We start from the raw sequence: 26,700 nt of genomic DNA on the forward strand, positions 1-26,700 counted from the left end.
CACCATTCACCTCCATGGAACATCATCAGGTACCGTTTATCTCCATGGTACATCATCAGGCACCATTCACCTCCATGGAAAAATGATCAGGCACCATTCACCATGGAAAATGATCAGGCACCATTCACCTTCATGGAACATCATCAGTTTCTTACTATTTGATGTCAGTTGTCCACAAGATTCAGTTCAGGAAATCTGCATAAATGTTCGATTCTGCGATCCCATCACGTTCCAGTATGAAACGCGTGAAGGTATGAACACCTTCTTTAAATATGGTTAGCATTAAATTCTACATACCCGCCAATTGTTGTGTTTTGACCTGGGGTAAAAGGCTCTGTCTGTCTGTCTGTCTGTCTGTCTGTCTGTCTGTCTGTCTGTCTGTCTGTCTGTCTGTCTGTCTGTCTGTCTGTCTGTCTGTCTGTCTGTCTGTCTGTCTGTCTGTCTGTCTGTCTGTCTGTCTGTCTGTCTGTCTGTCTGTCTGTCTGTCTTTGTGTGACTGTGTGTGTACATGTGAATGTATGTGTGTGTGTTGTTGCGAACGTGCACCTGCGAACAAGTGTTGTGTGTGTTGTGACTTGGGGTAAGAGGATCTGCGTGTGTGTGCGTGGGTTTGTGTGTGTGCGTGGGTTTGTGGGTTTGTGTGTGTGTGTGTGTGTGTGTGTGTGTGTGTGTGTGTGTGTGTGTGTGTGTGTGTGTGTGTGTGTGTGTGTGTGTGTGTGTGTGTGTGTGTGTGTGTGGGTGTGTGTGTGTGTGTGTGTGCATGCGTAGGTTGTGTGTGTGTGAGTGGGTTTGTGTGTGTACATGTGTGTTTGCTAAAAGGTGCTTTGTTCCACTCTGCCACATCGTTAGGATCCTAGGGGCCATGTGCAGTTTGTCATATTTGTCATCTTCTATAACAAAGAACCTGTCTGTTGTGTGGTGGGAACTCACCAACCAAAATGAAACGTATTCAGGAGTTTCATTTCATATCCAGATGGCTTCACTCTCCAGTGCTGTGCTGCATTCAATACATTTAAATCCCCCAGGCAAGTCTTAAGGTCTGAAAAGCAGCACAGATATCATTTTCCCAGACCGTAAATAGACAGTATTGTATTTCTTATATGTTGACTTAATGTGCACATGTCTTGATCTCAGTTACCTTTCAATTATACTGTTAAACTTCCCTTCATTCACGCTCTTTTACATTGACTGAACGTGTGCAAAGCTGTGTGTGCGCTGCAGGTCTATGTGTGTAATACTGTCACTTAAGCAGTTTGTGGGATACTGTTTTGGGAGATTAGGAAGCAGCTGTGGTTGGCAGTTGTATGTGTACGTGTGTGTGTGTATGTGTGTGTGTGTGTGTGTGTGTGTGTGTGTGTGTACATGTGTGTGTACGTGTGTGTGTGTGTGTGTGTGTGTGTGTGTGTGTGTGTGTGTGTGTGTGTGTGTGTGTGTGTGTGTGTGTGTGTGTGTGTGTGTGTGTGTGTGTGTGTGTGTGTACTTGTGTGTACTTGTGTGTACTTGTGTGTATGTTCCTACTGATCCAGTTCAGACTATGCCTGCCTGTTGAGTTGGTAAACCTGAGAGACTAGAGTGAGATGAGAGGATCTGGACCTATAGAAGAATCAATAGCTTTCCAATGAATATCTTCTAGAATATAACCTCACCTGTTTCCCACAAAGGGTCTGTGTTTGAGCTGGTCATGTCTGTTGTTATAGGCAAAAGCTGATCACTGTTGTCTTCCATGTTTTGTCAGCTTTCCCACATGTATCTAAACTATGGGCCCTATACTTATATGTAACAATGTCACGCTATAGCACACCCTAGTATCTCTCTAGTGACTTGTTAAGGTGATTTGTTAAGATACTGTAGAGCCCCTCCCTGTGGCTCAGTCATGGTTCTCTGCAGCAGATATTGGAACATGGTCAAGGCCCCATTCAGGTAGGTAAATATAACCCTGAGCATCAGATACACTCAGAGGCATGAGGGGGCAAAGTGTGGAGGTTTTGCCATATTAAATCAGCCATGAATGTGTTGTCCAGGGCCACAGGCGACTCAAGCTATAACATAATGTACTGTCATGGGCAGAGCTTAGCTCTCTCTCTCTCTCTCTCTCTCTCTCTCTCTCTCTCTCTCTCTCTCTCTCTCTCTCTCTCTCTCTCTCTCTCTCTCTCTCTCTCTCTCTCTCTCTCTCTCTCTCTCTCTCTCTCTCTCTCTCTCTCTCTCTCTCTCTCTCTCTCTCTCTCTCTCTCTCTCTCAGTGAGTTTAAGTCACAGGCTAGAAAGGCAAGGATCGGATTCCGATGTGTGACCGAGGTGTTTTAGATTAGCCGCACTCTATTGTATACTGACGACGATTCTTCTCGCTAGAATAAGGTACTGAATCAGTGTGTTGATTATAACCATGCTATCATATTCTGATTACATAATGTTGTTTACAATGGCATTGTATGATTTTGTTGCTGATCATGTATATATATATATTAGCACACAATAGTCGTACACCCTCCAGTAGAATGGACCAGATGGAAACGACAGATATGGCTCATGAGTAAACATCCTAGACATCACCCCAACGCGGTGTCAGATATGTCTTTATTGTTTGAGACAGGGCAATCCGAATTCTGGAGACAGATTAAAGACACCTGGCATTAAAAGAAATGAAAAAGAAATCAAAGCCAGGCCTCTCCCTAATCCCCCTGGATAGGTTGTCGATCTATTAAAGAGGAGGAGCACACATCCTCCAGGGAAATGATTACCTGGTGTGACGGGAGGACGGGAGGAAGAGAGAGAGAGCACCTTATGACTGGGCCATTTCAATATCCTCTTCCCTCCAGATGAGGAAGAAACAGCATCAGAATGGCAAAGAAGTTTATCAACAACTTATTTTATTCATGCCAAGACCTTTGTTGTTGCCTATTTACATATTGTTATTTTGTTATAGGGTATTATTGCAAAAAGGGCCCAGAAGGCCAAACCTAAAAGTATTTATGTGAAATATTATGCATCACAAAAAAATGGTGGCCCTCTGACTATGCCATTTATCTCAGTTTGTTGATGATAGCTGCTCTGTGTTGCTCTGTGCTGGATAATATCTAAGAGGCTACTTGCAGGGTGGGTAGCCTGAGCCTACATCCACTGTGTCCAACCATGCAGTGTGGCTTAATGGAGCTATAGGCTGTTTGTAGAGGAGTGTAAATATTGTTTTCTGTTCTCCAGCTACACTAAAAAATACCCTATAAAATTGATTGATTTACTGGCTCCAGCCCAGAGACTCTATTTCCCCATCCAGATGAACAATAGTAGCAGTAGTTGTTGCCACCAGAGCTTGGAAATAAATGCCTCCTGTTTAAAGATTGTGCCTATCGGCCTTTAACACAGAGTTAACACAGAGTTTTACGAGTTTGTCCCGTAAAAAGAATGCCCCTGGTGTCCTCCGATTAGTCCTATCTCTCTATGTTTCTACTGCTCTATATAAAACATATTATACCGAGCTGTCAACCATTGACGTTATCACTACATGAGCATACAGGTGAAAAAACGCAGGTATAGTCTCTGCGGAGGTGGCTATATCTGGAGAAAAATATGTTTTATTGTTATACAGAGAGAGAGAGAGAGAGAGGGAGAATGTGTCACTGAGTGCTGCTTATATTCAGGTGATTTCTCCAAGAACAAGCTGTGATTGAAGTGCATGGCCGTGTGCTTGATTTTATACACCTGTCAGCAAGATGACATATGGAATTGTTTTAAGATGGTCAAACCATGGATCATTTAGTTATTTCATTTGGAATTTTAGGATCCCTTTAGGTATCCTGAAAAAAATACTAAATAAATATTTCATTAAATATTGAATTTGGCCTTTACTACAATAGACCATAGAAACGCATTGAATAACACATTCATAAATTGCAGAAAATAAATAAAACATTTTTTCATGAGGAATAAGGTTTTTGAAGTGTCTGTCCTATATCTAGGAGATACACTATATATACAAAATGATGTGGACAGCCCTTCAAATTAGTGGACCATCATAGGATGCCACCTTTCCAACAAGTCAGTTCATCAAATTTCTGCCCTGCTAGAGCTGCCCTGGTCAACTGTAAGTGCTGTTATTGTGAAGTGGAAACGTCTTGGAGCAACAACGGCTCAGCCGCGAAGTGGTAGGCAACACAAGCTCATAGAACAGGACCAAACGCGTAGCGTGTAAAAATCGTCTGTCCTTGGTTGCAACACTTACTACCGAGTTCCATACTGTCTCTGGAAGCAACGTCAACACAAGAACTGTTCGTCGGGAGCTTCATGAAATTAGTTCCCATGTCTAAGCAGCCACACACAAGCCTAAGATCAACATGCGCAATGCCAAGGGTCAGCTGGAGTGGTGTAAAGCTCGCCGCCATTGGACTGGAGCAGCGGAAACACATTCTCTGGAGTGATCAATCACACTTCACCATCTGGCAGTCCGACGGAAGAATCTGGATTTGGCAGTTGCCAGGAGAAGTATACTTTCCCGAATGCATAGTGCCAACTGTAATGTTTGGTGGAGGATAAATAATGGTCTGGGGCTGTTTTTCATGGTTCGGGGTAGGCCCCTAAGTTCCAGTGAAGGGAAATCTTAACGCTACAGTATACAATTACATTCTAGATGATTTTGTGTTTCCAACTTTGTGGCAACAGTTTGAAGAAGTCCCTTTCCTGTTTCAGCATGACAATGCCCCCGTTCACAAAGCGATGTCCAAAAAGAAATGGTTTGTCGATATTGGTGTGGAAGAATTTGACTGGCCTGCACAGAGCCCTGACCTTAACCCCATCGAATGCCTTTGGGATGAATTGGAATGCCGACTGCGAGCCAGGCCTAATTGCCCAACATCAGTGCCCAACCCCACTAATGCTCTTGTGGCTGAATGGTAGCAAGTCCCCGCAGCAATGTTTCAACATATAGTGGAAAGCCTTCTCAGAAGAGTGGAGGCTGTTATAGCAGCAAAGGGGAGACCAACTCCATATTAATGCCCATGATTTTAGAATGAGATGTTGACGAACAGGTGTCCACATTCTTTTGGTCATGTAGTGTATGTGTGGCATCTTGTTTGTTGACATCATAAAATGCATTCTGATTCTCACATAACCGTCTGTCAGACCAAATATGTTATAACAAAAATGAGGTAAAGGGATAGTTCACTCGACAGACTTATGGTGCTTTCAAGACAACATGGAACTCAGAAAAATACAAGGTCAAATCATGACGTCAGTGATCTTCAGGTCGGAAAGTCGGAGCTCTATCAAGAGGCTTAAGTTCCCAAGTTGGAATTTCAAGTTGGATGACCGTTTAAAGTGATTTTTCCCAGTCGGAGCAATTCATTTTCTAAATTCCCAGTTGTCTTGAACACACAGAAGTCGGAAGTTAGAGATTTTCGAGTTTTGAAGTTTCCAGTTGTTTTGAACACAGCATCAGATTGTAACTATGGTACTTCAGGGTTGCCAGCTCAGACCTCCATGGTTTGTATTATTACTTAGCTTATAGACTTCTCCTGTGTTTGCCCCACATTTATTGATAAATATTTCTGCATTATATCCCCCCACAATACTTCCCTCATTTTTTTATTTAACCTTTATTTAACTAGGCAAGTCAGTTAAGAACAAATTTTTATTTACAATGACGGCCTAACCCAGCCAAACCCTAACCCGGACGAAGTTGGACCAATTGTGTGCCTCCCTATGTGACTCCAAATCACAGCCGGTTGTGATACAGCCTGAAATCAACCCAGGGTCTGTAGTGATGCCTCTAGCACTGATATGCAGTGCCTTAGACCGCTGCGCCACTCAGGAGCCCCACAAATGGACTTGAAAACCCCGCACAAATTAAATGAACCCCCCCTACAAACCCCCCTAAAATGGTTTCATCCCTGTTTAGCTTTCACGCTACGGTTAGGCTAGGCAGTAGGCTTGTATTTGGGGTGATGATCTGTGAGATGATAACATTTTATTTGCTTTGTGATTTGTCAAAGACTGTAAACAACTTGTCAAGTCATGTGCTCCGGTTCTTGTATAGACTGTAGCAAGTACATCGAAGATTTGTAATATGCTGAAAAGTGGCCAAACTAAGTTAATATTTTTACGGAAATGGGCGCAGCAATCTTTGATTTTGACTTTGTTTATTTGCGTCTTATAATGAATGGCATTCTGGGATTAGGGAGTTTTCACTTGTCAAAGACAAACAAACATGGCTGCCATCATAACAAATTTAGCTGCTGTTTTATTTAACTAGGCAAGTCAGTTAAGAACAAATTCTTATTTACAATGATGGCCAAACCCTAACTACACTGGGCCAATTGTGTGCCGCCCTATGGTACTCCCAATCACGGCCAGTTGTGATACAGCCTGGAATCAAACCAGGGTCTGTAGTGACGCCTCTAGCACTGAGCTGCAGTGCCTTAGACCGCAGGGCCACTCAGGAGCTTAGCTGACGTGCATCTCTTTTCTAAACAATATAAAATGTGTCCCTTCTGCTCACCAGAGATGTGTTAACAAGTCTAGCTGTTAAGTCGCTAACTTCAGTTTGGTTTTTTTGTCAACGCAACCTGTCATTTAGACTGGTTTATGGAATGAGTTTGGCTATGTATGCATTCCATGTGATGCTTGGATGATGAAGTTCGCATTTATATTTTACAATAAAAGGTTAACCTTTATTTCCCATCAGTACAAAACATTGTTTCGATCCTTTTCAGACAGCAATGCTGTTTAGATGCGTTTCCTGGGTCATACGTTATGTTGCTACTGTTCCAAACACATATTTGCGATGGTACTTGTACGCTGTAGGGACCCCTCAACAATGATCACAAATATGTGATTGTACAAGTTAAAGGGTTAAGGCACATGAAAGTTCACGTTCCAGAAGATATTTCTGCCCAAAAATGCATTTTGATAAAAAATACATGTTTACGTTCTTTTAATTTTAATTTGACCTTTATTTAACTAGGCAAGTCAGTTAAGAACAAATTCTTATTTTCAATGACGGCCTAGGAACAGTGGGGTAACTGCCTTGTTCAGGGACAGAACAACAGATTTTTACCTTGTCAGCTCAGAGACTCGATCTTGCAACCTTTCGCTTACTAGTCCATACGCCTAGTTAACTAAAACGAGTCACATATCTGTATTTTCACATATATTTAAACCCTTTTTTTGGTGGTAGGCACAAAACTACCTTCATACTTCCATTCGTTTTTTAAAACTGGTACCAGTTACCTTCAGACGAGGCCTGTCGCTGTGTGCGGCGAGATTCAGAACACAAATCAATGCCTAGTCTTCATTCCAGGTATGACACTTCGAACTCAAGGTTTCAACCACAACCATTGAAGTCAATATTATGTATTGCATTTCTCTCTGTTTTGACAGAGGTTATAAAGTCTTCACGATCAAGGATGCGATTGATTTTGTATCGAATTCTCGAGTAAAAGGAAGGGCAGAAGGATCAACCAAATCACCATCAACCCAATGTTGAAGTGGGGCTGAACTGACTGATTGTCCTCCTTTTTCCACCTGCTCATTAAGAAATGCGGTAGTGACTGAAGCCAAAATGTGAGTTGTTTGATGTGGGTGTTTCTGGGTGTGTCTTTGCCATTCAATCACAACAAACCAAGGAAAGTAGTGAGTAGTGACAGCGAGTTAAGCGAAGCTAGCTTTACTATGGAGAGTTTTGAAGTTGAGGACTGAAGTTGAGGATCTCAAGATGGTCAGCTATTTCAGTTCTATGTGTAGGCTAAAGCCTGCACTGACTTTGTTTAGCCAAACTGACAGCAGCTAGCTAGCATAGCTTGGTGATAGCTGCAGCTGGCGTTCCAATCTCGCTGACACTTCTCTGTCAAATCAGTTATGGCAAGAGCCAGTGTCTGGAATGTGTTTCATAAGACACTCGTTCTACAACACCTTGCTACAAAGGTAGCTTGCAACTTAGTTTCAACATTTCACAACGTTATGTAAACTAAAGACATGTTGCTGTGGAAACCAATATCAATTGCGAGTTGAATACCCGAGACCTGTCCTGCAACACAATATTCTATAACGGGCTAGGTTTGTCTTGTCCCATCGTCTCTCTTAATGTCCTCTTATATCTCTTAATGTCCTCTCGTCTCTCAATGTCCTCACATTTCTCTTAACCTTTCTAGGACACACGTTCCGCTAGCGGAACCCCCCCAACAATCCGCTGAAAAGACAGCGCGCGAAATTCAAAAATAACTTTCACACATTAACAAGTCCAATACAGCAAATTAAAGATAAACATCTTGTTAATCTACCCATCGTGTCCGATTTTTAAAATGTTTTACAGCGAAAACACAACATATATTTATATATATGTTAGATCTACACCACATATGTTAGATCACCACCAAATCCAAAAAACACACAGCCATTTTTCCCAGCCAAAGATAGTCACACAAAAGCAGAAATAGAGATAAAATGAATCACTAACCTTTGATAATCTTCATCAGATGACACTCATAGGACATCATGTTACACAATACATTTATGTTTTGTTCGATAATGTGCATATTTATATCCACAAATCTCGGTTTACATTGGCGCCATGTTCAGAAATGCCTCCAAAATATCCGGAGTAATTACAGAGAGCCACGTCAAATAACAGAAATACTCATCATAAACTTTGATGAAAGATACATGTTTTACATATAATTAAAGATACACTTGTTCTTAATGCAACCGCTGTATCAGATTTTTAAAAAACTTTAGTAAAAAGCACACCATGCAATAATCTGAGACGGCGGCTCAGATTTAACAAAATTTCTCCGCCATGTTGGAGTCAACAGAAATACGAAATTACATCATAAATATTCCCTTACCTTTGATTATCTTCATCAGAATGCAATGCCAGGAATCCTATTTCCACAATAAATCGTTTTTTTTGTTCGATAATGTCCATTACTTATGTCCAATTAGCAACTTTAGCAAGCATATGTAGTACACGTGTCCAAACGCTGGCGCAGTTGCAGGCAAACGTCGGACGAAAACTTCAAAAAGTTATATTACAAGTCGAATAAACTGGTCAAACTTAGTAGAGAATCAATCTTCAGGATGTTGTTATCATATATATCCAATAACGTTCCAACCGGAGCATTTCTTCATGTCTGTATAAGTAATGGCACACATTGCCATTTCATGACTAGCGCGCGTGACCAGGAACTAGCATTCTGCCAGACCACTGACTCAAATAGCTCCCATCCGGCACCACATCACACTAGAGGCTTCATTCCACGTTCTACAGACTGTTGACATCTAGTGGAAGGCGTAGGAAGTGCAAACAGATCCATATATTACAGGGAATTGAATAGGCGATGACTTTCACATCGACCCTTCTCAGAATTCTCACTTCCGGTTTGGAAGTTTGCCTGCCATATGAGTTCTGTTATACTCACAGACATAATTCAAACAGTTTTAGAAACTTCAGAGTGTTTTCTATCCAATAGTAATAATAATATGCATATACTATCATCTGGGACAGAGTAGGAGGCAGTTCACCAATTCATCCAAAAGTGTAAATGCTAATCGCTGAATTACTAATATCACCGTGAACAGTTGTAGACACTGCACAAACATTGCCCAGCTTGAGAGTAGATACATTTAACAACAAAAAAATCGAGGAGTGTGTTCGTGTTACACGGACAAAATATTTTCTGCTGTAAATATCAAGTTGATGTACTTATGAAGATATTATGCGTACACTTTACCTAGCAAATCAAAACAAGTTGTGTGTAGAGTACAACTTCAGCTGTCTGACCAGAACTAGAATGGAATTTCTATTTCTATGGTCCATTTGGTTGTTTAACCAACTCTCTGGGTGAGGTTCTGTTTCCAAGTCTCCGGTAGGTGATGAAGTCCCTTTCATCTGTGTAATGTATTGTAGGTTATAGACAGGTGCAGTCAGGTGGCAGGAGGGGTGGAGTGCATGACACTCCATCCTGGATATGACAGAGTTTGCCTCAATCCATGTGTCTAGCCAGTCAAACATTTGGCGTATGACAAAGAGTGCAAGGAGTGGAATGTTAGCTAAACAGAGAATGATACCTAGGCTTCTCATTCTACTCTGTAGGCTACTGCGGATTGCAATTGTTGAACTTATTCTAAACAAAAAAGTGTTTTGATAATTTTCAAGTGTAGAATAAACTATACTTCACATAATACTGAAGCATAGTACAGAACAAGTGTTCTGCTAATATAACAATGCGCAATTTTTAGACTTGTCTTTCATCTTCCATTGTCATTCACAGCCGATACAGATACTGTACCTATCAGCATTTTGACTGGTGGTGCTGAACCTGGGGCTACCTTGCCAAACATGTCAGTTGTCACATTTCCTGTATGGTGTCCCGTATAAGACAGGAGTTCCCAGACATGTATGAATAATACACCGGTTCTTCCCCCTCCCTATTGTTAGTACCATTCGTTTCAATAATAACAAAATAGGATTAAATTATGTATCATTTTATTGCTGAGTTCAAGGTCTCTACCTATTCAGAATCACAGAGAAAGAGAGGGAGGTAGAGAGAGAAAGACAAAACTTGGCGGTAAAATTTTACAACACTTGTATCTGCTCTGAAGCGGTTAAAAGGTTCAGGACAGGTTAAAGGAAAATAGAAAAGTTGATTATCTTACAGGGATATAATTGAGCTTTTGTTCTTTCGATTAAATACAAAATACCTCCGAACCTCAGGGAAATGCCTGTCAGCTGTCAGTGACTCCCATCATCTGTGGTCTCCAGAGGGCAGATATGGAGAAGGGACACATTACATTACAGCCATGCAAAGCTGCAGTAAGGGATTTTTTAAACACTATGGAAAATGTATACAGACCTTAAATCATACAATTAAATTATGTTTTTTACCATCAAAAACAAAGACATAACAAAAACACAGTTTACATTTGTCATTCTCCCATACCGTACTGCCACCCCCACAGTACCTTAGTGCTAGGTGTGCATCTCTCGTGTGCGAACGTCAAGAGGACACTGAGAAGGTCGCCCCTCTTCCTCTTTATCTCTCTCTCTCTCTGTGTTGTAAGCTCTATAAATCATGTATGCACACAACCAGTTGAGCCCTTTGCTAACCCCCTCTGTACCCCTGCCTTCCCCCACACAACCCATGGAGCAGATAAACATCCCACCAAATGAACTCTTCAGGTTATCTCTGTGATTCCCCCGACGACACGCCAAGGAGATTATAGTGATGATGAATATGCAGAATTAAAACCAGGGAGAGAGTGACTGGGACACGAACGCACAAGCACGGGAAAAAACACACACAAGCATGCACACATATGCATTCACACACACACACACACGTACGCACACACGCACACACACGAACACACATATGCACACATACACATACACACAGTGGTATTCCACTAATACTTCATTGCATAATGATGTCACCTCCATGCCTGAACAAAGAAGGGTTGACTGCTGTTTAATCTTGCTGTTGAGGTTTTGAGGATGAGGTTATGAGGTTACATCAATTGTAACAAGGCACACCCTGTCATTAACTACCGGTCATTTTCAATTTGTTTATTTATATGTTATGACCTGGCTCAACAGCTACTGTAATAAGCTCACATAGTTGCTGTCACAAATTCCACACAGTTGTCACTGACTAGTTAGATATTAATTTCCCACTGAGCAAACATTTTCTGTACTTACAGCATTGATATAAATTCATTATGATCAGGTTTTTGCTTTGGCAGACCTTATTTTTTTTTATTGACAATTGTCAATAAAACTCATGAATGCAACTGTTTATAGCAAATTGTTTTGTGTTCTACTTGTATCCCTGGGTGTTCTGAAAAGGAAATGGTAAAATACTTGGGACTGATAGGGTTAATCACCCACAACTGCAGTTAGAATGACTGCCAAGGTGGGGAAGAGTGATAAATGAGACTACCTAAACCACATGTGTCCAACTCATACCACGGAGGGCTGTGTCTGAGGGTTTTCACTCTTCCTTTGTACTTGATTGATGAATTAAGGTCTCAAATTAGCAAGGAACTTCCCCCACCTGGTTGTCTAGGTCTTAATTGAAAGCAAAAATAAAAAACCAGCAGAGACTAAGCCCTCCATGGAATGAGTTTGACACCCCTGACCTAAACCATCTGAACTGGAACATCCATCTAAATAACGGGTGAAATAAGTCCACTTAAAGATTGGATCAGTTAACTCGCTCAGAGTGAAAATACATGGGAGGGGCCTCATTATCATATTTCCCAGCATGCTTTGTTGAAGGTACAGTTTCTGCATACACATTGATTGATTCAATGATCGTATACTACATAAAGATACATAAAAAAACATTGGTAACACTTTACATTAAGTTGCCCCTATTACTATGCAACTACACAGTAATAACTGTAGTAACAACATATTAGTTACATGTGTGTTAATATATAATTACATGGTAATAAGATTGTAGCGCTATCAGTTATTACACAATTGGAACAAGGAATGTGTAATTACACACCCACTTGCTGAAGGTTATCCCCGATGACATGTTTCTACGCATGAATTTAGCTAGCCAATGTTGCCATGACATGGCCTACAAGTGTGATCGGGGATTTCTATTGGAGAAGAAGTTTCTGCCTATCTTCATACTGTCGTGTCTTTGATTATGCAAAGCCAGAAGAAACACTGGGCTGTCACCAGGAAGTGACGTCACACTGACCTCTGAACTCTCACACTCTGCAGCCAAAATGGAAGCCATATTCTATTTCTGTATATTTATTTATTGTCTTTATAAAGGTTTTTAATATGCAAAAGTGCAATGTAAGTCTCAGAATAGTGAAATGACATTGTTAACAAAATGTTTTATGAGTTTCATGACAACTTTGTAATGTTGATTGACCGAGATGGAAAATGTGTAGACATTGTGCACGTGATTAGCCAGCAAGGCAGTTACATTAGTGAAAAAATGGGAAACGCTAGCTATTTTGTTTTACCAACCTGTGTTAGTATGTTTTAGTTATTTCTTTGAGTCTGAAATGGGGAATTGAATTTAAATGGTTTGAATATCACACTGAAAAATGTTCACCTGTCTGCTTATTTCTCCTAGTTAGCCTATTGTCTGCAAAGGTTGTTATATTGTAACTATACTGAACAAAAATATAAATTCAACATGCAGCAATTTCAACATGTTTACTGAGTTAGAGTTCATACAAGGAAATAAGTTCATTAGGCCCTAATCTATGGATTTCACATGACCCTAGCAGGGGCGCAGGGGGGCTGGGGAGCCAGGCCCAGCCAATCAGAATTAGTTTTTCCCCAGAAAGGGGCTTTATAACAGACAGAAATACTCAATTTTATCAGCTGTCTGGGTGGCTGGTCTCAGAAGCCGGTTGTGGAGGTCCTGGGCTGGTGTGGTTAGATGTGGTCTGCGGTTTTGAGGCTGGTTGGAAGTACTGCCAAATTCTCTAAAATGACATTGGCCTCCAAATTTGATGTTAATTTCTCTACCATAAGCCGCCTCGGCTTATGGTAGAGAAATTAACATAAAATTATCTGGCAACAGCTTTGGTGGACATTCCTGCAGTCAGCATGCCGATTGCACACTCCCTCAAAACTTGAAACATCCGTGACTTTGTGGTGTGGGACAAAACTGCACATTTTAGATTGGCCTTTTATTGTCCCCAGCACAAGGTGCACCTGTGTAATGATCCTGCTGTTTAATCAGCTTCTTGCTATGCCACACCGGTCAGATGCATGGAATATCTTGGCATAGTAGAAATGCTCACTAACATGCTGACCAGACCGGACACATATGCATGCGCGCAGCCGATTTGGGTTCCGTGTAACAGGGATTTAAACAAATTTGTTCACAAAATTTGAGAGAAATACGATTTTTGTGTGTATGGACAATTTCTGGGTTATTTTATTTCAGCTCATGAAACATGGGACCAACACTTTACATGTTGCGTTCATATTTTTGTTCAGTATACATAGTTATAAAACATGTCACTTCACTTTACATTAAGTTGATTGGTCCTGGGTAAGTACATTGTAAATACATGTAAATCCCTTGTAACAACATTGTAATTACAGAGTTGTTTGTTAAATTATCTTTCATTGTAAGTACAATGTAATTAAAAGGGTTATACCTAATGTTCTCGTTTTTGTATTTTTTTTTCACTTAAGACCTAGACAACCAGGTGTAGGAAGTTCCTTACTAATTAATGACCTTAATTCATCAATCAAGTACAAGGGAGGAACGAAAACCTGCAGACAATCGGCCCTCCATAGAATGAGTTCAACACGTGTTTCAGGTAGTCTCATTTATTAACAGTCCCTACCTTGCAGTTGTGGGTGATTAACCCTATCAGTCCCGAGACCCCAGCAAAATTAGGCTTTTCATTTATCTGACTTTGGTATGCCAGAGGAAAAACTGGATAAAAAAGAATTTATATCAATGCTGTAAATACAGAAATTGTTTGCTCAATGGGAAATTAATGTCCAACTAGTCAGTGACAACTGTGTGGAGTTTGGTCTATGTGAGTTTATTACAGATTATAGACACTATGTCCTGGGATTTTCTATTATCTTCTATGTAGAAGAACCGCTTACCTTCTAATGGCTCTTGTGTAGCTTGTCATAAAGCAAAACATGTGAGAGTCTAAGCTTTTCACAGATAGCTTTAAATAGTTTGTAGCTCAAACCATTCACACTCTACAGACGTTTTTGTATAAAGACCCGGCCCCCTGGCCTCTTCGGGATCCACACTTGTCTCACAAACACAGCTATATCTCAGCCCCCTAAATAATGGTTGGTACCAATGGATGCAGAACAAATTGACAAATCCAATGGTACAACCCATAAGTATGTATCTCAAACGCACAATGTTAAAAAGGGATTAGAAGCCCTAAAAACGCCGGTGTCGTAATGTAACTTGCCGATGTGGCATGCAAACCAGGAGTCCCAAAAACTTTTTTTATTGTCACATTCACCAGATAGGTGCAGTGAAATGTGTTGTTTTACAGTCAGCCATAGTAGTTTTCAGGTTTTAAGTCTGGCCACAGCACTGTTTCAGAAACATTGAAGGTTTTAAATGACATCCACTGTGCTCTTGACAAGAAGTTACATTGTGTGTCTGTCTTTACTGATTTATCGAAAGCATTTGACACTGTGGACCATGCTGTGTCAGTGCAAAGGTTAAAATGTTGTGGAATAACTGGTCATACTCTAGATGTGTTTATAAATGACCTATCAAATCGTACACAATGTGTAATGGTGGATGAGTTGTGCTCAGGTGTTCTGCAAGGTTCTATTTTGGGCCCACTGTTGTTCATTTTGTATATCAACAACACTGGGGATCTTATTGAAACAGCGGATGTTCATTTTTATGCAGATGATACTGTTCTTTATTCAAGTGGTAGTAGTTTATCTTTAACTTTTGAAAATACCCAAAGAACATTTAACACCATACAACAGAATCTGTATGATCTGAAGCTGGTACTGAATTCAGGTAAAACAAAATGCATGGTATTTTCAAATGCCAGGCATGTTACTAATCGTCATTGCTACATTGGATGGACATACTATAGAGCAAGTGTACAAATGTTTGGGAGTGTGGGTTGATGACAAGCTGAGCTTCACTGTTCATGTGGAGAACTTGATAAGGAAGCTCAAGCTGAAAATAGGTTTTTATTACCGGCATAAGGCTTGTTTTTCTCTGGAGGCCAGGAAGAAGCTGGTACGATGTACATTACTGGCGGTTTTAGATTTTAGTGATGTTATATATATGCAGGCCTCAGCCACTACCCTGAGAGCACTTGATTCAGTGTATCATGGAGCCCTCAGGTTCATTACCAATCAAAAACGTCTAACACATCATTGTGATCTCTACAGCGCCGTTGGCTGGTTGTCATTGACCTTGCGTAGGCTTAAACACTGGTATACACTGATTTATAAGGCCATACTGGGTAAAATGACACTTTATCTCTGTTCTTTTTTAATCAGGTCAGTAAATAAATATAAATTACGGTCCCATTCTCATTTACTTTTAACAGTACCAAGAATAAGAACAGGTCATGGTAGAAATAGTTTTAATTACTCTGCTCCGTGGTCCTGGAATTCTCTCCTGAACATTTTAAAATTTGATGATCTAGTCACGTTGGTGGAGTTTAAACACTTGATCGATGTAAATATCATAGAAGAGTGTAATTGTCTTTAGAACAGCTGTTTTTTTTAGTTATGACATTCATGTTTTTTTTTACGTAATATATAATTATTGGACTGTGTGTGTGTCTATAGTTTTGTTCAATGTTCTGTAAGTGTATGTAAGTTGTTTGTCTGAAACGTGTTCCCTCTGCTGCTATTGGACCAGGTCTCTCTTGAAAAATAGGTTTTATCTCAATGAGAAAAACCTGTATAAATAAAGGTTAAATAAAAAGTAAAAAGTACAGCACCCCTGGATCAAATTAGGGTTAAGTGCTTTGCTCAATGGAACATCAACATATTTTTTTGCTCACAGATTCAAACCAATCAACCTTTTGGTTACTGGCCCAATACTCTTAACCACTAGGCTACCTAGGTTGTCAAAGTTTGGTATTGTCAAAATAAGTAATGTATTGTCATAAATAATACTACTTTAATAATAAAATACTCACTTCACTTGGTGAACGCTACAGAATTGAAAGCCATCGAATGCAACAATAATGTCTCTGTAACTAGCAAACACGGTCTAAAATTCACTTGAAAGGCACCCTAGAATATAAATATGCAAAAAAGTCTTTACACCCTACAGTGTTAAAACAACACCCAAAAGCTAGTTACTGTAACACCACAGGTGTTAATTCCCTAACACTGAGACATTTTAACAGCATCAGCTCTAATAGTGTTAATTTAATAAGGATCCGCCCCTTTTTTCAATTTTCGCCTAAAATGACATACCCAAATCTAAATGCCTGTAGCTCAGGACCCGAAGCCAGGATATGCATATTATTGATACCATTTGAAAGGAAACACTTTGAAGTTTGTGGAAATGTGAAATTAATGTAGGAGAATTTAACACATTAGATCTGGTAAAAGATAATACAAAGAAAAAAAACATGATTTTTTTTGTATTTTCTTTGTACCATCATCTTTGAAATGTAAGAGAGAGGCCATAATGTATTATTCCAGCCCATGCGCACTTTAGATTTTGACCACTAGATGGCAGCAGTGTATGTGCAAAGTTTTAGATTGATCCAATGAACCATTGCATTTCTGTTCAAAATGTTGTATCAAGATTGCCCAAATGTGCCTAATTGGTTTATTCATACATTTTCAAGTTCATAATTGTGCACTCTCCTCAAACAGTAGCATGGTATTATTTCACTGTAATAGCTACTGTAAATTGGACAATGCAGTTAGATTAACAAAAATGTAAGCTTTCTGCCCATATCAGATATGTCTATGTCCTGGAAAATGTTCTTGTTACTTGCAACGTCAAGCTAATCACGTTAGCTCACATTAGCTCAACCGTACTGAGGGTGGGACACCGATCTGTAGAGATCCTTAAGAGGTTTTAAGTCGGAATTTGCAAGACCCAAGAAGTTAAGGACCCAACACTCTTGGGGTGTTAGTTTATCAACACTAGTTTAACACTATTTCAGTGGGTCACATATACACACTAAGAAAAATGATGTTAAAATTCTGATCTCTAATTTGCTGTGCAGTTGCTAAGGTGTTAGGTAGTAGGGATATGAATAAAGAATAAAGACCTCAGCCATTGTTCACTGGCATTAGTGGAATGCAGTCACTCTTTTGTCTCTTTGTCCTCTCTGGTCCCAATAGAGAGGTGTAGAGAGGAGTAGTTTACACAAACGAGTGCAGTGACGCCTAGAAGCAGCAGCCCAGTCCATACAGATCCAGTGCATTGATCAAACGTGTCTGAATGAACTGGGTGCTGGGGTGTCCCCTTTCACTGCTGGCTCTGGCTCAACACACTCTTCTGGTCCTACTTCAGACTTCAGTCTCTGACAAAGGGACAAACACACACACACACACACACACACACACACACACACATGCAGGCCAGCTAGGCCTACGTCAGGCAGGGGTCCCAGAGGTGTCCCTGTGAGCAATATACAAGGTGACAAGGCAGTCCAGCGTGGAGATGGGTAGACATAGACGTCTCCCGGCTCTGTCCTCAGTGGAGATGTTGTTTACCCCACAGGTCCTTCAAGGCCAATACCTTTTTTTAATCTCTTATCTATGCATGTGGCATAGCATCTGTACATGTGTTACACAGTGGAGACTACATATAACCCACAGCACAGACAACAGTTGGCTCACATGTCAATGCAGTGGGGCAAAGTTCACAATGACATCACTACTGGTAAGACATCAATGTCAAAACAATAGACATTGATTACATTAAAATGTGCCTTCAGTCCAACCTCCCCCTACTACATTGTTGCTTGTAGTAATACAACATATTATGTTATTTCATCATTTTTTTTATTTTACCAGGTAAGTTGACTGAGAACACGTTCTCATTTGCAGCAACAACCTGGGGAATAGTTACAGGGGAGAGGAGGGGGATGAATGAGCCAATTATAAACTGGGGATTATTAGGTGACCATGATGGTTTGAGGGCCAGATTGGGAATTTAGCCAGGACACCGGGGTTAACACCCCTACTCTTACAATAAGTGCCATGGGATCTTTAATGACCTCAGAGAGTCAGGACACCCGTTTAACGTCCCATCCGAAAGACGGCACCCTACACAGGGCAGTGTCCCCAATCACTGCCCTGGGGCATTGGGATATTTTTTAGACCAGAGGAAAGAGTGCCTCCTACTGGCCCTCCAACACCACTTCCAGCAGCATCTGGTCTCCCATCCAGGGACTGACCAGGACCGACCCTGCTTAGCTTCAGAAGCAAGCCAACAGTGGTATGCAGGGTGGTATGCTGCTGGCAATGTGTTTGATATTAAGTAAGAGCCATAGGAGCACCATAGTTAGATAAATTAAACCCACTCTAATTTTTCAAATGACCATTTCAGTTGGCAACGTTTAAACGCCTGCTACAACTGGGCCAGTACTTTAACTCTGGGGGTTAACACTCCTCCTCCCCAAGCTAATGCTGCCTATCAACCATAACTTGACCTGCAGTTAAAATAGATTTCCACAGACATTAATCTCTGCTCTTTTCCTGAATTAAGGATTCAGAGGGCCGCTGTGCAAATCGTATTCTCCAGCTATGTTCTAATAATAGTCTGTCCTCACAGAGGGATTCGTTCTATCAACATCATGCCGTTAGACACGTTTCTGCAACTTGTGAATCTCATGGAGGACCCCTGTGACTGTGTGAATTACGCTAGTCTCTAGCTCTCTTATCCAATCCCAAAGTGACCTGCAAATACTAGGCTTCATGCCATCTGCGTCCTCAGTGTATCTAAACACGCAACATAATACAAGCCCTGAACAATTTTAAAATGAGCATGTTTTGTTTGTATTGTACTCAGTCAGATTTCTACTGACTATCCCTTACTGTTTATCATTATTATCCTCCATACTAATAGGAAAATAGAAGCTTGTATAGCAAAGTCCTCCCCCTTTCATGATGCATAGCCTACAGTGCATGTTTCTGTTGATAACTTCAGGTTATTTGTTTGGCTGTGATGTGTGGCATTTTCTTGCCTGTGAAAAGGGTAAAAGCAGAGAGAGCGAGAGAGAGAGAGAGAGGGATCGAGAGAGAGGGAGAGAGAGAGAGAGAAAGAGAGAGCTTTGGTTGGTCAGTCCCTTGGGTTTGACACCTTCCTCCATTGGCATGTTAGTGAAATATTAAAGGTAAAGCAGATGGTCAGCGGCATATTGTAAAGCCTGTCACAATGATCACAGAGTCACTGGAGTGAGAGGAGGAAGGAAGGAAGGAGGAGAATCAGGAAAGGGGGATGGGGGTGGTGGTGGCAGGGTGAAGGAAGGTGGAAGTAAAGTGCGTAGGTGAGGTGAGTGGGAGGTAGGTAACAGGCTGGCTGAGGAAAGGTACAACATGAAAGCAGAATTTATAAGCCACTCTGAGATGGGAGATGGCAGAGGTAGAGACTCGGAAGGGAATCGTATTGACATACAGTGCAGGCCAGGGCGTCGGGAGAAACCAAGTGTGAGGCTGACTGTCATAGTCAACAGGGGACGTTTCATCCCCGGGACATTCTACTTAGAGCGAGGTATTGATTTTGGGAGGTGGGTTGTTGGGTTACGTGCATTGGAAGATGGCTGCTGTTAATTCGTTTAGAACAGGTTGGTAACTATAAGCCAGGGAGAATTGTTCAAGTTTCTCTGCTCCTTGGAGAGAATGTTATTGTTTCCAGGGAAAGCAAGTTGAAGTACGGGCATGGTGGACTGAAGACTGAAGTCTACTTCAGAACAGATGCATGGAGGAGGATGGTGATGTTGCATAAATTGAAGAAAAATGTAATAGTACTCAATTGTCTTTAATTCAGCGCACAAACTGATTGAATAGATGTTGGTAATGATTTCTGGTAATGTTTTGAACCTATATGTATTTATAGACACTGAAGTAATATGTCAGCATCTGAGATCTCATTTACACCAAGGACACCTCAATGTTATAACAGCTGCGTATTTCAATGAGGTTTTTCATAATACGAGACTTACTGAGGAAACAGAACCACTGAGTACTTTAGATATCGTTGGAAATTGTTTTACATGAGTACATATTGGAATCATGTCATTTTGCATTATTTCTTCCCAAAATGTGTTTGGTTCATATAGTCTCTAATAATAATAACACAACCCTTTTTTGACGTCAAAAGTCAAACATGTACTCACAAAAGCTATAGGCAGACTCTTATGAGAGATTCAGTGTTTTTTTCATCTTTTTTTTCAGTGTTCTACAAAAAACATAATGCTGTGAATGATTATATACTATTTTCCAGTTCAGGATATTTATCTGTCTCTGAGCTGGGTCTGTTTTGAGGACTATCTGAAGGTTGGATTACTGCAGGTTTTCCATGGCCTCTGATCCTGTCTGTGGCTCATATTCCTCTCTCTAAAGACTGCTATGTAACCGTATAGCTTCACAATCTGTCATTGGTAAATATTTGTTGTCTAAATGTGCTCAAGTCTAAAATTATATTGACTGTAAAGATACTCTGAGGTTTGACAGTTGTGACCCAAACCCTACCTCAAAATTATAAACATGCTTTCTGCTAATTTGAGCAAAGACCCTGACTGAAAATTTTAAAATACCTTTCTGAAAATATTTTACCTTCTTTCTATTCTACTCAGTTTTTTAAATCCAGGTGTCAGCTATAAGATTTCTCTAATATAACCTTCAAATTGGTTTAATAATCCAACAAATGAAAAGGTGCCCCCACTCTGAAAACAAAATAAAAAACGTGGGCAAAAAGTCCTCCAAAATCTGTTGGAAACATTGTTTCTCCCCCTGTGCCGTTCAGTGCACTCACAGCTCACAGCATTGTAAGTGCAGCATGAAGGAATGATGGCCAAAACCCAGAGTGCCCATGCTGATTGTTGTGACAGCTAGTACATCACCACTGCAAGGGAATGAAATTTCCCCCTTCCTTTCCTTTTTTTTGCCTGCAAGATCTCATTAGCTGACCACGAGAGAGAAGAGAAAAGTAGAGGGGGAAAACATCTTCCTCCTGTAAGCTCTGTTTGTATATTGTATATATATATAATATATATATATTGTGTGCGTGTGTGCGTGTGTGTGTGTGTGTGTATGTATGCGTGCGTGCGTGCGTGCGTGCATAGGCACATACCTCTCTGGATCCCATGGTTGTGGGGATGTGACCTTCAGTCTCTATATCAAATGAAATTTTATTTGTCACATGCTCCGAATACAACAGGTATAGACGTTACCGTGAAATGCTTACTTACACGCCCTTAACCAACAATACAGTTCAAGAAAGAGTTAAGAAAATATTTACTAAGTAAACTAAAGTAAAAAATAAAATTAAAAGTAACACAAAAAAATAACAATAATGAGGCTATGTATAGGGGGTACCGGTACCAAGTCAATGTGTGGGGGTACAGGCTAGTCGAGATCATTTGTACACGTAGGTAGGGGTTAAGTGACAATGCGTAGATAATAAACAGCGAGTACCAGCGGGGGTTGGGGGGCGGGCAGGCGGCATTTGATTAATTGTTCAGCAGTCTTATGGCTTGAGGGTATAAACTGTTAAGGAGCCTTTTGGACCTAGACTTGGCGCTCTGGTACTGCTTGTCGTGCGGTAGCAGAGAGAACAGTCTATGATTTGGGTGACTGGAGTCTTTGACAATGTTTTGGGCCTTCCTCAGACACCGCCGGGTGTAGATGTTCTGGAGAGCAAGGAGATTGCCCCCAGTGATATATTGTGCCGTACACACTATACCTCTGTAAAGCCTTACGGTCGGAAGCTGAGCAGTTGCCATACCAGGCGGTGATGCAACCGGTCAGGATGCACTCGATGGTGCAGCTGTAGAACTTTTTGAGGATCTGGGGACCCATCTCCTGAGGGGAAAATATGTTGTCGTGCCCTCTTCACGACTGTCTTGGTGTGTTTTGACCATGATAGTTTGTTGGTGATGTTGACTCCAAGGAGCTTGAAACTCTCGACCCGTTCCACTACAGCCCCGTCGATGTGAATGGGAGTATGTTCGGCCCTCTTTTTCCTGTAGTTCACGATCAGCTCCTTTGTTTTGCTCATGTTGGGGGAGAGGTTATTGTCCTGGCACCACACTGCCAGGTCTCTGACCTCCTCCCTATAGGCTGTCTCATCGTTGTCAGTGATCAGGCCTACCACTGTTGTGTCATCAGCAAACTTAACTTAATGATGGTGTTGGAGTCGTGCTTGGCCACGCAGTCATGGGTGAACAGGGAGTACAGGAGGGGACTGAGCACACACCACTGAGGATTAGATTTCAGGATTAGAGTGGCAGATGTGTTGTTGCCTACCCTTACTACCTGGGGGCTGTCGGTCAAGAAGTCCAGGTTCTAGTTTCAGAGGGAGGTGTTTAATCCCAGGGTCCTTAGGCGGTCAGGAAGTCCAGGATCCAGTTACAGAGGGAGGTGTTTAGTCCCAGGGTCCTTAGCTTAGTGATGAACTTTGAGGGTACTATGGTGTTGAATGCAATGAACAGCATTCTCACATAGGTGTTCCTTTTGTCCAGGTGGGAAAGGGGAGTGTGGAGTGGGATTGAGATTGCATAATCTGTGGCTCTGTTGGAGCGGTAGGTGAAATAGAGTGGGTCTAGGGTTTCTGAGTTGATGGTGTTGATGTGAGCCATGACCAGGCTGTCAAAGCACTTCATGGCTACCGACATGAGTGCCACGGGGCGGTAGTCATTTAGGCATGTTACCATCACTTTCTTGGCCACAGGGACTATGGTGGTCTGCTGGAAACATGTACAGTTCATTCGGAAAGTATTCAGACCCCTTGACTTGTTACACATTTTGTTACATCAGCCTTATTCTAAAATGGATTAAATAAAAACAATTATCATCAATGTACACACAATACCCCATAATGACAAAGCACATTTTTTTTTTTTGAAATGCTTGCAAATATAAAAAACAGAAATACCTTATTTACGTAAGTATTCAGACCCTTTGTTATGAGACTCGAAATTGAGCTCAGGTGTATCCTGTTTCCATTGATCATCCTTGAGATGTTTCTACAACTTGATTGGAGTCCACCTGTGGTAAAATAATTTGATTGCACATGATTTGGAAAGTCACACACCTGTCTATATAAGGTCCCACAGTTGCCAGTGCATGTCAGAGCCAAAACCAAGCCATGAGGTCGAAGGAATTGGCCGTAGAGCTCCGAGACAGGATTGTGTCGAGGCACGGATCTGGGGAAGGGTACCAGCACATTTCTGCAGCATTGAAGGTCCCCGAGAACAAAGTGGCACAATTCAAATAAATAATCATAAAAATCATTAAACTATTTTTCCACTGGCACAGGTTTCATAAATTCACAAATAGCGATTTAATATTCACTTACTTTTTGAAAATCTCCTTCTGATTTGTCATCCAAAGGGTCCAAGCTATAACATGTAGTGTCATTTTGTTAGATAAAAAACTTTATAAATCTTTATATCCCAAAAAGTCTGTTTAGTTGGCGCCATCGATTTGAGTAATCCACTCGTTCAACTTGCAGAGAAAGAAATCCGAAAATCTACCCTTAAACTTTGTTTCAACAAGTCAAAATATGTTTCTATTTACTCCTCAGATACCCTAAAATGTAATCAAACTATAATATTTCTTACGGAAAGAAGTATGTTCAATAGGAAACAGGTGCGTCTTGTCTTCATCGCGTGCCCAAACATGAAATCATATCTCTTATTTGTTTTGGAAGTTACAAGCCTGAAACCTTGAACATAGACTGCTGACACGCTGTGGAAGCCATATGAATTGCATCCTGGGAGCTAGAATTCAGTATGCCCCTATTCCTTCCATTGTAAGTGCATGGTCTCTCAAAAACTACAATTCTGGTTGGTTTTTCTTTGGATTTTCTCCTACCATATCTATTGTGTTATAGTCTCCTACATTATTTTAACATTTCTACGAACTTCAAAGTGTTTTCTTTCCAATGGTACCAATTATATGTATATCCTGGCCTCAGGGCCTGAGCAACAGGCAGTTTACTTTGGGCACGTCAGTCAGGCGGAAATTGAGAAAAAAGGGGCCTAGCCCAAAGAAGTTTTAAATGGAAGAAGTTTGGAACCACCAAGACTCTACCTAGAGCTGGCTGCCAAGCCAAACTGAGCAATCGGGGGAGAAGGGCCTTGGTCAGGGAGGTGACCAAGAACCCGATGGTCACTCTGAGAGAGCTCCAGAATTCCTCTGTGGAGATGGATGAACCTTCCAGAAGGACAACCATCTCTGCAGCACTCCACCAACCAGGACTTTATTGTAGAGTGGCCAGATGGAAGCCAGTCCTCAGTAAAAGGCACATGACAGCCCACTTGGAGTTTGACAAAAGACACCAAAAGGACTCTCAGACCATGAGAAACAAGATTATCTGGTCTGATGAAACCAAGATTCAACTCTTTGGCCTGAATGCCAAGCGTCTGGAGGAAACCTGGCACCATCCCTATGGTGAAGCATGGTGGTGGCAGCATCATGCTATGGGGATGTTTTCAGCGGCAGGGACTGGGAGAATCGAGGGAAAGATGAACGGAGCAAAGTACAGAGAGATCCTTGATGAAAACCTGCTCCAGAGCACTCAGGACCTCAGACTGGGGCGAAGGTTCACCTTCCAACAGGACAATGACCCTAAGCACACAGCCATGATAACGCAGGAGTGGCTTCAGGACAAGTCTCTGAATGTCCTTGAGTGGCCCATCAAGAGCCCGGACTTGAAACCGATCGAACATCTCTGGAGAGACCTGAAAATAGCTGTCCAGCTCCCTATCCAACCTGACAGAGCTTGAGGGGATCTGCAGAGAAGAGGAACTCCCCAAATACAAGTGTGCCAAGCTTGTAGTGTCATACCCAAGAAGACTTGAGGCTGTAATGCCTGCCAAAGGTGCTTCATAACAAAGTACTGAGTAAAGGGTCTGAATACTTATGTAAATGTAATATTAAAGTTTTTTATTTGTAATACATTTGCAAAAATGTCTAAAATCCTCTTGTCATTATGGGGTATTGTGTGTAGATTGATGAGGAAAAAAAACAGTTTCATCAATTTTAGAATAAGACTGTAAAGTAACAAAATGTTAAAAAAGTCTAAAAAAAGTCTGAATTCTTTCCGAATGGACTGTATACAACTGGAGAACCATGTAGCCTGTTTTGTTTCCTACGGGGGACCCGTACGAAAATGTTTGCACTCACTACTGTAAGTCGCTCTGGATAAGAGCGTCTGTTACATGACTAAAATGTAAAATGAGAACATGAGATACCTTGCACTATCATAAAAAATTCCTATTGATGTTCTTGCTTTTAATATGAAGAGGGTGCATTTTTAGTAATATGATGCGTATGAGGGTCGTCTCTGTGCAGAGTGATGAATGTGTGTGGTACGGAATTCGTTTTTTTGAGCTTCATCATGCTGTTATCCAGCGTGGCTGCTGTACAGTAAGCGCAGCGTGAATGGAGAATGGTTGAGGACACCGTCACTGGGACTCATTGTCTAAATCACTCAGACATAGGTCCTTACATTATTCAATCTAATACCGTATTACATTTAGCTTCTAAGGCAAACTTAGGCACAAGATGATTAGTGGTAGAATTTTAAAGAAAGATATATATTTGAGTCACCCATCGCCCAACAGGAGCATGGCAGGACATGTCTGTGAATTGGAAGTGCTACACTCAGGTATGCTATTCTGACAAGACATGTTCAGACACATCTCATCACCATCACTTTGAAATCTGACATATTTTCCACGATACTGCTTGACTCACTCACGGAAGGAGTGGAAAAGACACCTGCCTGCCTTCTATCTATCTATCTATCTATCTATCTATCTATCTATCTATCTATCTATCTATCTATCTATCTATCTATCTATCTATCTATCTATCTATCTATCTATCTATCTATCTATCTATCTATCTATCTATCTATCTATCTATCTATCTATCTATCTATCTATCTATCTATCTATCTATCTATCTATCTATCTATCTATCTATCTATCTATTTCAATTTCAATTCAATTCAAGGGGCTTTATTGGCATGGGAAACATGTGTTAACATTGCCAAAGCAAGTGAGG

This window comes from Salvelinus alpinus, chromosome 8 (assembly GCF_045679555.1).
Source record: "Salvelinus alpinus chromosome 8, SLU_Salpinus.1, whole genome shotgun sequence".
Lineage (NCBI taxonomy): Eukaryota > Metazoa > Chordata > Actinopteri > Salmoniformes > Salmonidae > Salvelinus > Salvelinus alpinus.